Raw genomic sequence first — 14,597 nt, forward strand, 5'->3', positions numbered from 1 at the left:
AAGAGCATCAAAGAAATGAAAAGATACTCTATGCTTCTGCTTTGAAAGAATCAATATTGTAAAAATGGCCATAACACCCAAAGCAATCTACAAATTCAATGCTATCACTATCAAGTTAGCCATGACAATTTCCACAGAACTATAGTAAATTATCCAAAAATGTATATAGAACCATAACGGCACAGAATTGCCAAAGAAACACTGAGGATATTATAAGAGAAGGAGGAATAAATCTCCCAGTCTTCAAGCAATATCAGAAAGCTACAGTATTCCAGACTTGTGGTCCTGATACCAAAACAGACCTAAAGAGCAATGGAACAGAAAAGAGAACTCAGACATGAACCGAGACCTCTAGCGTTAATCTTTGAGAAAGGATGCAAGAATATAAAATGATGAAAAGAGAGTCTTTTCAGCAAGTGGTGCTGACATAAATGGACAGCTGCATGGAAATCATCAAACCTGGAACCCAACTTCACACCATACAGGAAAATAAACTCAAAATGGCTGAAAGACTTCAACATAAGACAAGTCACCATCAAACTCCTAAAAGAGAATAGAGCCAAAAGTACTCTGACATCAACCTTACAAATGTTTTCTTACATCTGTCTCCCAAGGAAACAGAAAGAAAAGCAGAAATAAACGCAGGGGACCAAATGAAACTGACAAGCTTTGACACAGCAAAGGACACCATAAAAAAGAAACAAAGAAAAAGAAAATAAATAGAGAGCTGACCAAATGAGAGAAACTAGGGTCAAATGATGCAACTGACAAAGGGCTTGATTTATAGAATATACAAACAACATAGACAACTCAACTGCCAAAAAAAACACCAACCACCAGATTGAAAAATGAGCAAAAGACCTGAATAGACATTTCTCTAAAGATATATAGATGGCTAACAAGCACATGACAAAATGCTCAAAATCAGTGATTATTAGAAAAATGCAAAACTATTATGAGGTACCACCTCACCCATGTCAGAATGGGCATCATTAACAAGTCAACAAATAACAGATTCTGGAGAGGGTGTGGAGAAAAGGGAGCCCTCCTACACTGTTGGTGGGATAACAATTGGTATAACCACTGTGGAAAACAGTATGGAGGTACCTCAGAAAAGTAAATATAGAACAACTATAGGACCCAGCAATCCCCCTCTTGGGAATATATCCAGACAAAAATTTCCTCGATAAAGACATGTACCAGTGGGTTCACTGCAGCATGATTCTCCATAGCCAAGACATGAAAACAATCTAAATGTCCATCAACAGATGGGTGGATGGGTGAAGAAGCTATGCCATGTATACACAAGGTAATACAACTCAACCTTAGAAAGGAAAAAAAAAATAGAGAGGAAGAGGACAAGATGGCGGAGGAGTAGGGGGACACACTCGCCCTCTCCCACAAACACAACAAAAAAAAAGCACATCTACAGAATAAATGCCTCGCACAGAACAGCTACCAATCGCTGGCAGAAGAACCTAAACTCTAATAATGGCAAGAAGTTCGTGACATTATGGGGCAGAACGGGAGAAAAGAGGAGAGTGAGAGAAGGTGAATCTGAGCAGGACGGGCACTCCCGAAAGGGAACTGCGGAGGAGAAAAGGATCCCACACCCTGGAAAGTCACCTACACGGGGGAAAGATCAAACGAACTGGAGGAATCTCCAGATGCAGAAAAGAGTGTAGCAGTAAGTTGGAGTATGGAAAAGCCGATCAAGAACTGAATGGAACATCTGAACTACGGGCACAGTCACCAAAAATTGAGATGCCTGGGTGGGGGCTGGGCACTGAGACCTCGCCTCCAAAGGTTGGTCCCTGAGAAATGGCCAGGGGATGCCTGGGTGGGGGCTGGGCACTGAGACCTCGGCTCCAGAGGTTACTCCCCGGGCTGGGGGGGCGGGGTGGAGCAGAAACTGCTTGGGAGATCTAGAAACCATTTGATGGGGCAGAGACTGCCTGGGAGACTAGAAAACAAAGCTGTCTCAGAGGAAGGGAGCAATACTCTAGGGGCAGGGAAGTGGAAAGCCACATCAGAGGGAACCTGGGAGAAGAGCCTGGTCTGTGCCTGTGCTGGGGGAGGGAGAGAAGAAGGGGTGGGTCCCCATAGAATACCCCCCACACCACAGCAAGCTTACAGGCCTGCTAGCTAGCTGAAAGCTGTGCTTCCCAGTGCATCCCCTCCCCCCACCCCCGCCACCCCCTACGCTCTCGCTGAACCTGGGGCTGCCTGCCATCCAGGAGGGCTGGCCTCAACAATTGCCTGAAGCCTACCACCGCAGGGGCTGTCCCTGCACAGGCCTGCTTGCCCTTTGGAGGGGCTACAGTTCCGCAGAGAAGCACCAAACACCACCAGCCCCCGAGAAGAGGCCTGCAGCCCAGAAAAGCTAGAACAAGCCTAGCCAGGCCGTGAATAGATCTGCCTAATTCCTGGACGGTTTTTCTGAGTCAGGCTGCCCCGGGGAGGAGCCTCTTGGGTTTCCAGCAGCCCTGCTACCCGCCCAAGCCCCCAGGGGGTGCCAAGCTCTAGAGGATCAGCTGCATAGGACTGCCAGGTCCAGGCAGGACCCCCTGCAGCCAAGAAAAGCTGCAACAAGCTTGGCCAAGCTGTGAAAAGATCTCAGACGGTCTTTCTGAGTCGGGCTGCCCTGGGGAGGAGCCTCTTGGGTTTCCAGTGGCCCTGCTACCCACCCAAGCCCACAGGGGGTGCCCCACTCCCGCGGAATAGCTGCTCAGCACCAAAAACCCCTTGGAACAGCCCCTGCAGCCCAGAAAAGCTGCAACAAGCTTGGCCAGACTGTGAAAAGATCCGCCTACATTCTCAGGCCATCCTTCTGAGTTGGGCTGCCCTAGGGAAGAGCCTCTTAGGTTCTCAGTGACTCAGATAGCTGCTGCAGCCCCAGGGGGTGCTGCACTCCTGAGGAACAGCTGCCCAACACCGCCAACCCCCTGCAAGAACCCCACAGCCTAAAAACACCAGCGCAAGCTCTGCATGACCAAGTGAAATCTGCTACCATTGTGGTGTGGACCTCCCAGTCCTGTCTGCCCTCAGGAAATCCTCCTTTGCTTCAAAGAAACACTGGTAGCCCCATCAACACTCCAGAAAAGCCACACTGCCTCAAAAAAGATTGACCAACAACGCCAGCCCTCAGGAAATATTCCACAGCAGTGACAAGGCAAACACTGCCCGATAACGGAGAGTACAACTCCCTCAGGAGAAAGAAAACAACAAGCAAGATGAAGAAGCAGAGAAACCACCCCAGTCAAACCAACAGGAGAACTCACCTAAAACAGTCAACAATGAAACAGATCTCTGCAGTCTGACAGACCTGGAGTTCAAAAGAGAAATAGTGAAAATACTGAAGGAATTAAGAGAAGATATGAACAGTAATGCAGACACCCTCAGAAAGGAACTAGAAAATATAAGGAGGAGCCAAGAAAAACTAGAACATTCATTTGCAGAGATGCAAACTGAACTAAGGGCAGTAAAACCAGAATGAATAATGCGGAAGAACGAATCAGTGATATGGAAGATAGAATAATGGAAATCACTCAATCCGGTCAACAGACAGAAAACCGAATCAAAAAACATGAAAGCAATATAAGACACCTATGCGATAATATAAAGCGGGCCAATCTACGCATAATAGGAATTCCAGAAGGAGTAGAAAAAGATAAGGGGATGGAAAATATATTTGAAGAAATTATCGATGGAAACTTCCCAAATCTAAACGATGCTGGGTTCAAGATACAAGAAGCACAGAGGGCCCCAAACAAACTGAACCCAAACAGACCCACACCAAGACACATCATAATAAAAATGGCAAAAGTTAGTGATAAAGAGAGGATCCTAAAGGCAGCAAGAGAAAAACAGAATGTTACCTACAAGGGAACCCCCATAAGAATATCAGCTGACTTCTCTACAGAAACACTACAGGCCAGGAGGGAATGGCAAGAGATATTTAAAGTGCTAAAAGGAAAAAATATGCAACCTAGAATACTCTGTCCAGCAAGAATATCATTTAAAATAGAAGGGGAAATAAAAATTTTTCCAACAAACAAAAACTTAAAGAATACTGCAACACAAAACCCAGGTTAAAGGAAATATTGAAAGGGCTTCTCTAAACCAAAAAGAAAGGAAGGAAAGGGAAGAAAAAAGAAAAGAAAAGAAAAGAAAAGAAGCAGAGGAAGAACTAGGACTGAGGAAACCGCAATCAGAGAGCAGTCACTCAAATAAGCCAGCATACAGATTTAATCATGAACAGGCCTCAAACAAAATAAAATTAAAAAGAAAAAAATAAAAAAGAGTCATCAAAACCATAAAATGTGGGCAAGGGATGTTAGGAAGTAAATAACCCTTTTTGTTTGTATGTTTCTCTTCTTAATTTTAATATAGTAATGAAGGGTTTGAACTTACAGGACCATCAGGCTAAAACACACAATTATGGGAAGGGGTTAGCATACTTAAAGAACAAGGCAACCACAAGCCAAAAGCAAATATTGCATTTGCAAAAAATGAAAAAAAAATACACTCAAGCAGATAATAACAGGAGACCATCCAACCAAAAAAAAAAAAAAAAAGAAGAAAGGAAGAATGGAGAACCATAGAATCAACTGGAACACGAGGTTCAAATGGCAATAAAGAATCATCAATTATCACCTTAAATGTCAATGGACTGAACGCCCCAATCAAAAGACACAGAGTGGCTGAGTGGATAAAAAGGCAAAAACCTTCAATATGCTGCCTACAAGAAACTCACCTTAGGACAAAAGATACATATAGATTGAAAGTGAAAGGGTGGTGAAAAATATTTCACGCCAATAGACATGACAGAAAAGCAGGAGTTGCGATACTCATATCAGACAAAATAGACTTTAAAACAAAAGACATAAAGAAAGACAAAGAAGGACACTACTTAATGATTAAGGGATCCATCCAAGGAGAGGATGTTACTATCGTCAACATATATGCCCCAAATACAGGAGCACCCAGATACATACAACAAATATTAACAGACATAAAGGGAGATATTGATGAGAATACAATCATAGTAGGAGACCTTAATACCCCCCTCACATCAATGGACAGATCCTCTAGACAGAAAACCAATAAAGCAACAGAGATCCTAAAGGAAACAATAGAAAAGTTAGACTTCATTGATATCTTCAGGACACTACATCCAAAAAAAGCAGAAAACACATTCTTCTCAAATGCTCATGGAACATTCTCAAGAATCGACCACATATTGGGACACAAAGCTAATCTCAATAAATTGAGGAGCATAGAAATTATCTCAAGTATCTTCTCTGACCACAATGCCATGAAATTAGAAATCAACCATGGGAAAAGGAAAGAGAAAAAACCTACTGCATGGAGACTAAACAACATGCTACTAAAAAACCAATGGGTCAATGAGGAAATCAAGAAGGAAGTCAAAAACTACCTTGAAACAAATGATAATGAAGACACAACCGCTCAAAATCTATGGGATGCTGCGAAAGCAGTGCTCAGAGGGAAATTTATAGCAATATAGGCCTTTCGCAAAAAAGAAGAAAGATCCCAAAAGGACAACTTAACCCTCCACCTAAACAAAATAGAAAAAAGAACAAAAAAAGCCTAAAGTCAGCAGAAGGAAGGAAATTATAAAGATCAAAGAAGAAATCCATAAAATAGAGACTCAAAAAACAATAGAGAAAATGAATAAAACCAAGAGCTGGTTCTTTGTAAAGGTGAACAAAAATTGACAAACCCCTGGCCAGACTCACTAGAAAGAGGAGAGAAAGAACCCAAATAACCAAAATTATAAATGAAAAAGGGGAAATCACAACAGATACAGCAGAAATACAAAAAACCGTAAGAGAATACTATGAACAACTATACGGCAACAAGTTTGACAATCTGGAAGAAATGGACAATTTTCTAGAATCTTACAGCCTGCCAAAACTGAATCAAGTAGAAACAGACCAACTGAACAGACCGATCACTAGAAATGAAATTGAAGAGGTCATAAAATCACTCCCTACAAATAAAAGTCCAGGACCAGATGGCTTCACAGGTGAATTTTATCAAACATATAAAGAGGAATTGGTGCCCATCCTCCTGAAACTCTTTCAAAAGGTTGAAGAAGAAGGAATAACTCCCAAAGACATTCTAGGATGCCACCATCACCCTCATTCCAAAACCAGACAGAGATACCACCAAAAAAGAAAACTATCGGCCAATATCATTGATGAATATAGATGCAAAAATGCTCAACAAAATCTTAGCCAACCGAATCCAACAACATACCAAAAAAATTATACACCATGACCAGGTGGGGTTCATCCCAGGTTCACAAGGATGGTTCAACATACGCAAATCAATCAGCATCATACACCACATTAACAAAGAAAAGTCAAAAATCATATGATCATCTCAATAGACGCAGAAAAAGCATTTGACAAAGTCCAACATCCATTCATGATCAAGACCCCTCGCCAAAGTGGGTATAGAGGGAACATTCCTGAATATCATCAAAGCCACTTATGATAAACCCACAGCAAATATAATCCTCAATGGGGAAAAACTGAAAGCCTTCTCCCTCAAATCTGGAACAAGACAGGGATGCCCACTCTCACCACTGCTCTTCAACATCGTTTTGGAAGTCCTAGCCACAGCAATTAGACAAACCAAAGAAATAAAAGGCATCCATATAGGAAGAGAAGAGATCAAACTGTCACTGTATGCAGATGACATGATACTATACATAGAAAACCCTAAGGACTCAACCCCAAAACTACTTGAACCGATTCATAAATTCAGCAAAGTAGCAGGATATAAGATGAACATTCAGAAGTCAGTGGCATTTCTGTATGCCAGCAATGAAATATTAGAAAAGGAATACAAAAATATAATACCTTTTAAAATTGTACCTCACAAAATCAAATACCTCGGAATACACCTGACCAAGGAGGTAAAGGACCTATATGCCAAGAACTATAAAACTTTAATCAAGGAAATTAATGAAGATGTAAAGAAATGGAAAGATATTCCATGTTCCTGGATTGGGAAAATCAATATTGGAAAAATGGCCATCCTACCCAAAGCAATCTACAGATTCAATGCAATCTCTATCACATTACCCATGACATGTTTCACAGAAGTAGAACAAACAATCCAAACATTTATATGGAACCACAAAAGACCCAGAATCGCCAAAGCAATCCTGAGAAACAAAAACCAAGCAGGAGGCATAACTCTCCCAGACTTCAAGAAATACTACAAAGCCACAGTCATCCAAACAGTGTGGTACTGGTATCAAAACAGACAGACAGACCAATGGAACAGAATAGAGAACCCGGAAATAAACCCTGACACCTATGGTCAGTTAATCTTTGACAAGGGAGGCAAGAACATCAAATGGGAAAAAGAAAGTCTATTCAGCAAGCATTGCTGGGAAACCTGGACAGCTGCATGCAAAGCAGTGAAACTAGAACACACCCTCACACCATGCACACAAATACACTCCAAATGGCTGAAAGACTTAAATATATGACAGGACACCATCAAACTCCTAGAAGAAAACATAGGCAAAACACTCTCTGGCATCAACATCAGGAATATTTTCTCAGGTCAGTCTCCCAAAGCAAGAGAAATTAGAGCAAAAATAAACCCATGGGACCTCATCAAACTGAAAAGCTTTTGCACAGCAAAGGAAACCCAAAAGAAAACAAGAAGACAACTTACAGAATGGGAGAAAACAGTTTCAAATGATGCAACCGACAAGGGCTTAATCTCTAGAATATATAAACAACTTATACAACCCAACAGCAAAAAAAAACAATCAATCCATGGAAAAATGGGCAAAAGACCTGAATAGACATTTCTCCAACGAAGATATACAGATGGCCAACAAGCACATGAAAAAATGCTCAACATCGCTGATTATAAGAGAAATGCAAATCAAAACTACCATGAGATACCACCTCACACCAGTCAGAATGGCCATCATTAATAAATCCACAAATAACAAGTGCTGGAGGGGGTGTGGAGAAAAGGGAACCCTCCTGCACTGTTGGTGGGAATGTAAACTGGTACAGCCACTATGGAGAACAGTTTGGAGATACCTTAGAAATCTATACATAGAACTTCCATATGACCCCGCAATCCCACTCTTGGGCATCTATCCGGACAAAACTCTACTTAAAAGAGACACATCCACCCGCATGTTCATTGCAGCACTATTCACAATAGCCAGGACATGGAAACAACCCAAATGTCCATCAACAGAGGATTGGATTAGGAAGATGTGGTGTATGTACACAATGGAATACTACTCAGCCATAAAAAAGAATGACATAATGCCATTTGCAGCAACATGGATGGAGCTAGAGACTCTCATCCTGAGTGAAATGAGCCAGAAAGACAAAGACAAATACCATATGATATCACTCATAACTGGAATCGAATATCCAGCACAAATGAACATCTCCTCAGAAAAGAAAATCATGGACTTGGAGAAGAGACTTGTGGCTGCCTGATGGGAGGGGGAGGGAGTGGGAGGGATCGGGAGCTTGGGCTTATCAGACACAACTTAGAATAGATTTACAAGGAGATCCTGCTGAATAGCATTGAGAACTTTGTCTAGATACTCATGTTGCAACAGAAGAAAGGCTGGGGGAAAAATGTAATTGTAGTGTATACATGTAATGATAACCTGACCCCCTTGGTGTACAGTGGGAAAAAAAAATAGTTTAAAATCCTTAAAAAAAAATAAGGCCATTTGCAGCAACAGGAATGAAACTAGGGACTCAATTACTAGGTGAAATAATTCGAAAGAGAAAGCCAAATGCCATAGGCTATCATTTATATCTGGAATCAAATATATGACACAAAGTAAGTGCACCAGAGAAAATAAAACTAGGGACATGAGGAACAGAATTGTGTTTGGCATGTGGAGAGTTTTGGGGAGGGAGTAGACTGGACTGGGAATCTGTGGTTAATAGATACAAACTATGGCATTTGTTGGGGTAAGCAATGGGGTCATGCTGTACAGCACAGTGAAGTATAATGAACCTCTTATGATGGAAGATGATGAAGTATGATGTGTTAAAGGTAATACGTTTATGCACATGTTTAGAGGTCTCACTTTAGAGCAGAAAGTGACTGAAGATTGTATATCAACCATAATAAAAAAATTTATGGAACAAAAGGATACCCCACTCTCACCAATCTTATTCAACATACTTATGGAAGTCCTAACCACAGCAATCTGACAAATGAAATATAAGGTATCCAAATTGGAAGAGAAGAGGTGAAATTTTCACTGTATGTAGATGACATGGTACTATTTATAGAAAACCCTAAGGACTCCACACAAAAACTGCTCCAACTGATCAACAAATTCAGCAAAGTAGCAGGAATCAGAATTAACATTCAAGAATTGGTTGCATTTCTGTATACTAACAATTAAATATCAGAAAATGAATGTAAAAGCACAATACCATTTAAAATTGCACCCACAGGGAGTTCCCGTTGTGGTGCAGTGATTAGTGAGTCCGAGTAGGAACCATGAGGTTGCGGGTTCGATCCCTGCCCTTGCTCAGTGGGTTGATGATCCGGCATTGCTGTGAGCTGTGGTGTAGATCGCAGATGCAGCTCGGATCCTGCATTGCTGTGGCTCTGGCTTAGGCTGGTGGCTACAGCTCCGATTAGACCCCTAGCCTGGGAACCTCTCATATACCGCAGGAGTGGCCCAAGAAATGGCAAAAAGACAAAAAAAAATTGCACCCCCAAAATTAAATACCTAGAAATAAACCTGACAAAGGAGATGAAAAACGTATATGCTAAGAACTACAACACATTAATCAAGGAAATTAAAGAGGATTCAAAGAAATGGAAAGATATTCCATGCACCTGAGTTATAAACACTAACATTGTAAACATGGCCATACTACCCAAAGCTGACAGTACTTTCAATGAAAAATATACAGGCACTCATATGTTCACTGCAGCACTATCATAATAGCCAAGACATGGAGACAATCTCAATGTTCATTGACAGATGAATAGATTCTATGGCACATATATAGAAGGAATACTACTCACACATAAATAATAACAACATGATAGCATTTGCAGTAACATGAACAGAACTAGAGATTCTCATACTGAGAGAAGAAAGCCAGAAAGATAAAGAGACACCGTGGGATATCAATTATATGTGGAGTCTAAAATATGGCACTAATGATCTATCTACAACAAAACCAGATCATGGACATAGACAGACTTTTGTTTACCAGGGGAGAGAGGGGAGGGAGTGGGCCGGACAGGGAGTCTGGAGTTAATAGAGGCAAACTATTGCTTTCATAGTGGATAAGCAACAGAGTCCTGCTGCATAGCACAAGGAAATACATCCAATCATTTGTGATGGAGCACGATGGAGGCCAATGTGTAAAAGAAAGTTTCATCTCACTTTCCTCTACAGCATAAATTGACTGAACATTGTAAATCAAACATATCAAAAAAATTTTGGAACAAGAAAAGGATCCCTACTCTTGCCACTATCGTTCAACATAGTATTATTAGTCCTGACCACAGGAATCAGACAAACAAAAGAAATACAAGGTATTCAAATTGGAAGAGAGGAGGTAATATTGGCACTGAATGCAGATGATGCAATCCTATATATAGAACACCCTAAGAACTCCACACAAAAACTACACCAATTGATCAATGAATTCAGCCAAGTAGCAGGAATCAAGACTAAAATCCAGACATTGGTTGCTGTGGCTCTGTTGCAGTGGCTACAGCTCCGATTAAACCCCTAGCCTGGGAACCTCCACATGCCATGGGAGCAGCCGAAGAAATGGCAAAAAGGAAAAAAAAAGAAAGAAAAGAAAAAGAAAAAAGAAAAAGGATGCGAGAATATAAATATTTACAGCTCCATGTAAATCTTCAAACTTGGAACACACCCTCACATAACACACAAAGATGAACTCAAAATGCCTTAAAGACTTAAATACAAGACAAGGCACCATTAAACTCCTAAAAAAGTTTCTTGGCAAAAATACTCTGACATCAAAGATACAAATGTTTTCTTAGGTTAGTCGCACAAGGCAACAGAAATAAGAGCAAAAATATACCCAGGGGACCAAATCAAACTGACAAGCTTTGGCACAGCAAAGGACAACATTAAAAAAAAGAAGAAGAAGAAATAGGAAACTTAAGGAATGAGAGAAAATAGTTGTAATGATGCAGATGACAGGGGCTTGATCTCTAGAATATACAAGCAATATACACATCTCATCAGTCAAAAAAACCAACCACCCAATTGAAAAATGGGCAAAAGTCCTGAAAAGACATTTCTCTGAAGATGATATACAGATGGCCAACAAGCACATGACAAAATGGTCATATTCACTGATTATTTGAGAATTGAAAATCAATATTATTATGAGGTACAACCTCAACCATGTGAGACTGGGCATCATTATCAAGTCAACAAATAACAGAGGCTGGAGAGGGTGTGGAGAAAAGGCAGCACTCCTACACTGTTTGTGGGAATGTCAATTGGTACAACAACAATGGAAAACAGTATGGAGGTACCTCAGAAAACTAAATATAGAACAACAAGGGGACCCAGGAATCCACTGCTTGTGCATATATCCAGACAATAATTTCCTCAAAAATGGACATGCACCAGTGTGTTCACTGTAGCATGATTCACTGTAACCAAGACATGGAAACAACCTAAACGTCCATCCACAGATGGATGAATGAAGAAGAGGTGCTAGATATACACAATGGAATAAAATAAGGCCATTTGCTACAACATAGATAGAAGCAGAGACTCATACGAAGGGAAGTAATTCAGAAAGAGAAAGCCAAATACCCTAGGATATCACTTATCTCTGGACTCTAACATATGGCATAAATCAACCTTTCCAAAAAAAGAAACCTATGAAGTTGAAGAACAGACTTGTGGTTGCCATGTGGGGAGAGCAGGGAAGGGTTAGGCTGGACTGGGAGTCTGGACTTAATGGAGGCAAACTACTGCATTTGGTCTGGAAAAGCAATGGGGTCCTGCTGCACAGCACAGGGAAGCATAATGAATCCTTTGCGATGCAACATGATGGAGGACAATGTAAAAGAATATATTTCTATATATGTCTAATGGTCTCACTTTATAGCAGAAGTTGACTGAACATTGTATATCAAGTATAATAAAAAAAAATTATGGAACAAAACAAGGATGCCCACCATCATCACTATTATTCAACATGGTTCTGTAAGTCCAAGCCACACAGTCAGACAAACAAAAGAAATACAAGGTATCCAAAGTGGAAGAGAAGAGGCAAAATTGTCACTGTACACAGATGAAGCATTACTATTCAAAACCCTTAGGAATGCACAAAAACAACACTAACTGAACAAAGATTTCAGCAAAGTAGCAGGATACAAGATTAACATTCACAAAATGGTTGCATTTCTTTATACAAACAGTGAGATAGCAGAAAAGGAATGTAAAACACAATACCTTTTAAAGTTGCACCCCCCCAAATTAAATACCTAGAAATAAACCTGACAAAGTGAAAGACTTATATGCTAATAATTACAAAACATTAATCACAGAAATAGAAGAGGATTCAAAGAAATGGAAAGATATTTCATGCTCCTGGGTTGGAAGAATTAATGTCATAAAAATGGCCATACTATCCAAAGGAGAAAAATACACATGCACTCATATGTCCATTGCCACACTATTTGCAATAGCCAAGACAGGGAAACAATCTCAATGTCCATGAACAGGTGAATAGGTTAGGAAAACGTGGTCCATACATAGAAGGAATACCACTCACACATAAAAAATGACAACATGATAGCATTTGCAGTAACATGGATAGAACTAGTAATTCTCATATTGAGTGAAGAAAGTCAAAGACAAAGAGAGCCACCATAGGATATCAATTATATGAGAGTCTAAAATATGGCACAAATGATCTATCTACAAACAAAAACAGATCATGGACATAGACAGACTTGAGTTTGCCATGGGAAAGGGGGGAGGTAGTGGGCTGGAATGGGAGTCTGGGATTCAAAGAGGCAAACTATTGGTTTCAGAGTAGATAAGCAATGGAGTCCTGCAGTACAGCACAGGGAAGTTCGTCCAATTTCTTGTGATGGAACATGATGGAGACCAATGTGTAAAAGAGTGTTATTTATATACATGTACTATGAACTCACTTTCCTCTGCAGCAGAAAGTGACCATACCTTGTAAATAAACCATAACTAAAACATGTATGGAACAAGACAAGGATGTCCACTCTCACTTCTAATATTCAACATAGTATTGAAAGTCCTAGGCACAGGAATCAGACAAACAGAAGCAATACAAGGTATCTAAATTGGAAGAGAAGAGGTAATATTGGCAGTGTATGCAGATGATGTGATACTATATATACTACACCCAAGTATTCCACACAAAACTACTCCAACTGATCAACAAATTCAGCTAAGTAGCAGGATACAAGCTTAATATTCAGACATTGGTTACATTTCCCTATGATAACAATGAAGTATCAGAAAATGAATATAAAATTAAAATACCTTTTAAAATTGCACCCCCAAAATATTAAATACCTAGGAACAAACCTGAACAAGATGAAAAGGTGAAAGATTTATATGCTGAAAATTAGAAAACATTAATCAAGGAAATTAAGGAAGGTTCAAAGAAATGGAAGCTATCCATGCTCTTGCTTTGGAAATGTTAATATCCTAAAAATGGCCATACTACCCAAAGCAATATACAAATTCAATGCCATCACTATCAAATTAGCCATGACAATTTCCACAGAATTACAACAAACTATCCAAAAATTTATATGGAACTGAAAAAGACTCAGAATTGTCAAGGCAATCCTAAGGATCAAAAAATGAGGAGGCATAAATCTCCCAAGCTCCAGGCAATATTAAAAAGCTATAGCCATCCAGACTTGTGGTCCTGATACCAAAACAGAGATAAAGACCAATGGAACAGAATAGAGAACTCAGAATGGAACCTAGACGCCCATGGTCAATTAATCTTCAAAAAAGGATTCAAGAACATAAAAAGGAGAAAAGAGCTTTCTTTCAGCACGTGGTGCTGGCAAAACTGGACAGCTGCATGTAAATCATCAAAACTGGAACACACCCACACATCATGCACAAAAATAAACTCAAAATGCCCTAAGGCCCTTCAACATAAGACCGGATACCACCAAACTCCTAGAAGAGAATACAGGCAAAAATAGTCTGACATCAACCATATAAATGTGTTCTAAAGTCAGTCTCCCAAGGCAACAGAAAGAAAAACAAAAATAAACACAGGGGACCAAATCGAACTGACAAGTTTTGGCACAGCAAAGGACAGCTTAAGAAAAAAGAGATTAGGCCCTTGTCAGTTGCATAATTTGACACTATTTTCTCCCATTCTGTAAGCTGTCTTTTCATTTTCTTTCTGGTTACCCTTGTTGTGCACAACTTGTCAGTTTGATTAGGTCCCATTGGTTTATTTTTGCATTTATTTCTGTTGCTTTGGGAGACTGACCTGAGAAAACGTTTGCAAGGTTGATGTCAGAGA

This window comes from Phacochoerus africanus, chromosome 8, assembly GCF_016906955.1.
Source record: "Phacochoerus africanus isolate WHEZ1 chromosome 8, ROS_Pafr_v1, whole genome shotgun sequence".
NCBI lineage: Eukaryota > Metazoa > Chordata > Mammalia > Artiodactyla > Suidae > Phacochoerus > Phacochoerus africanus.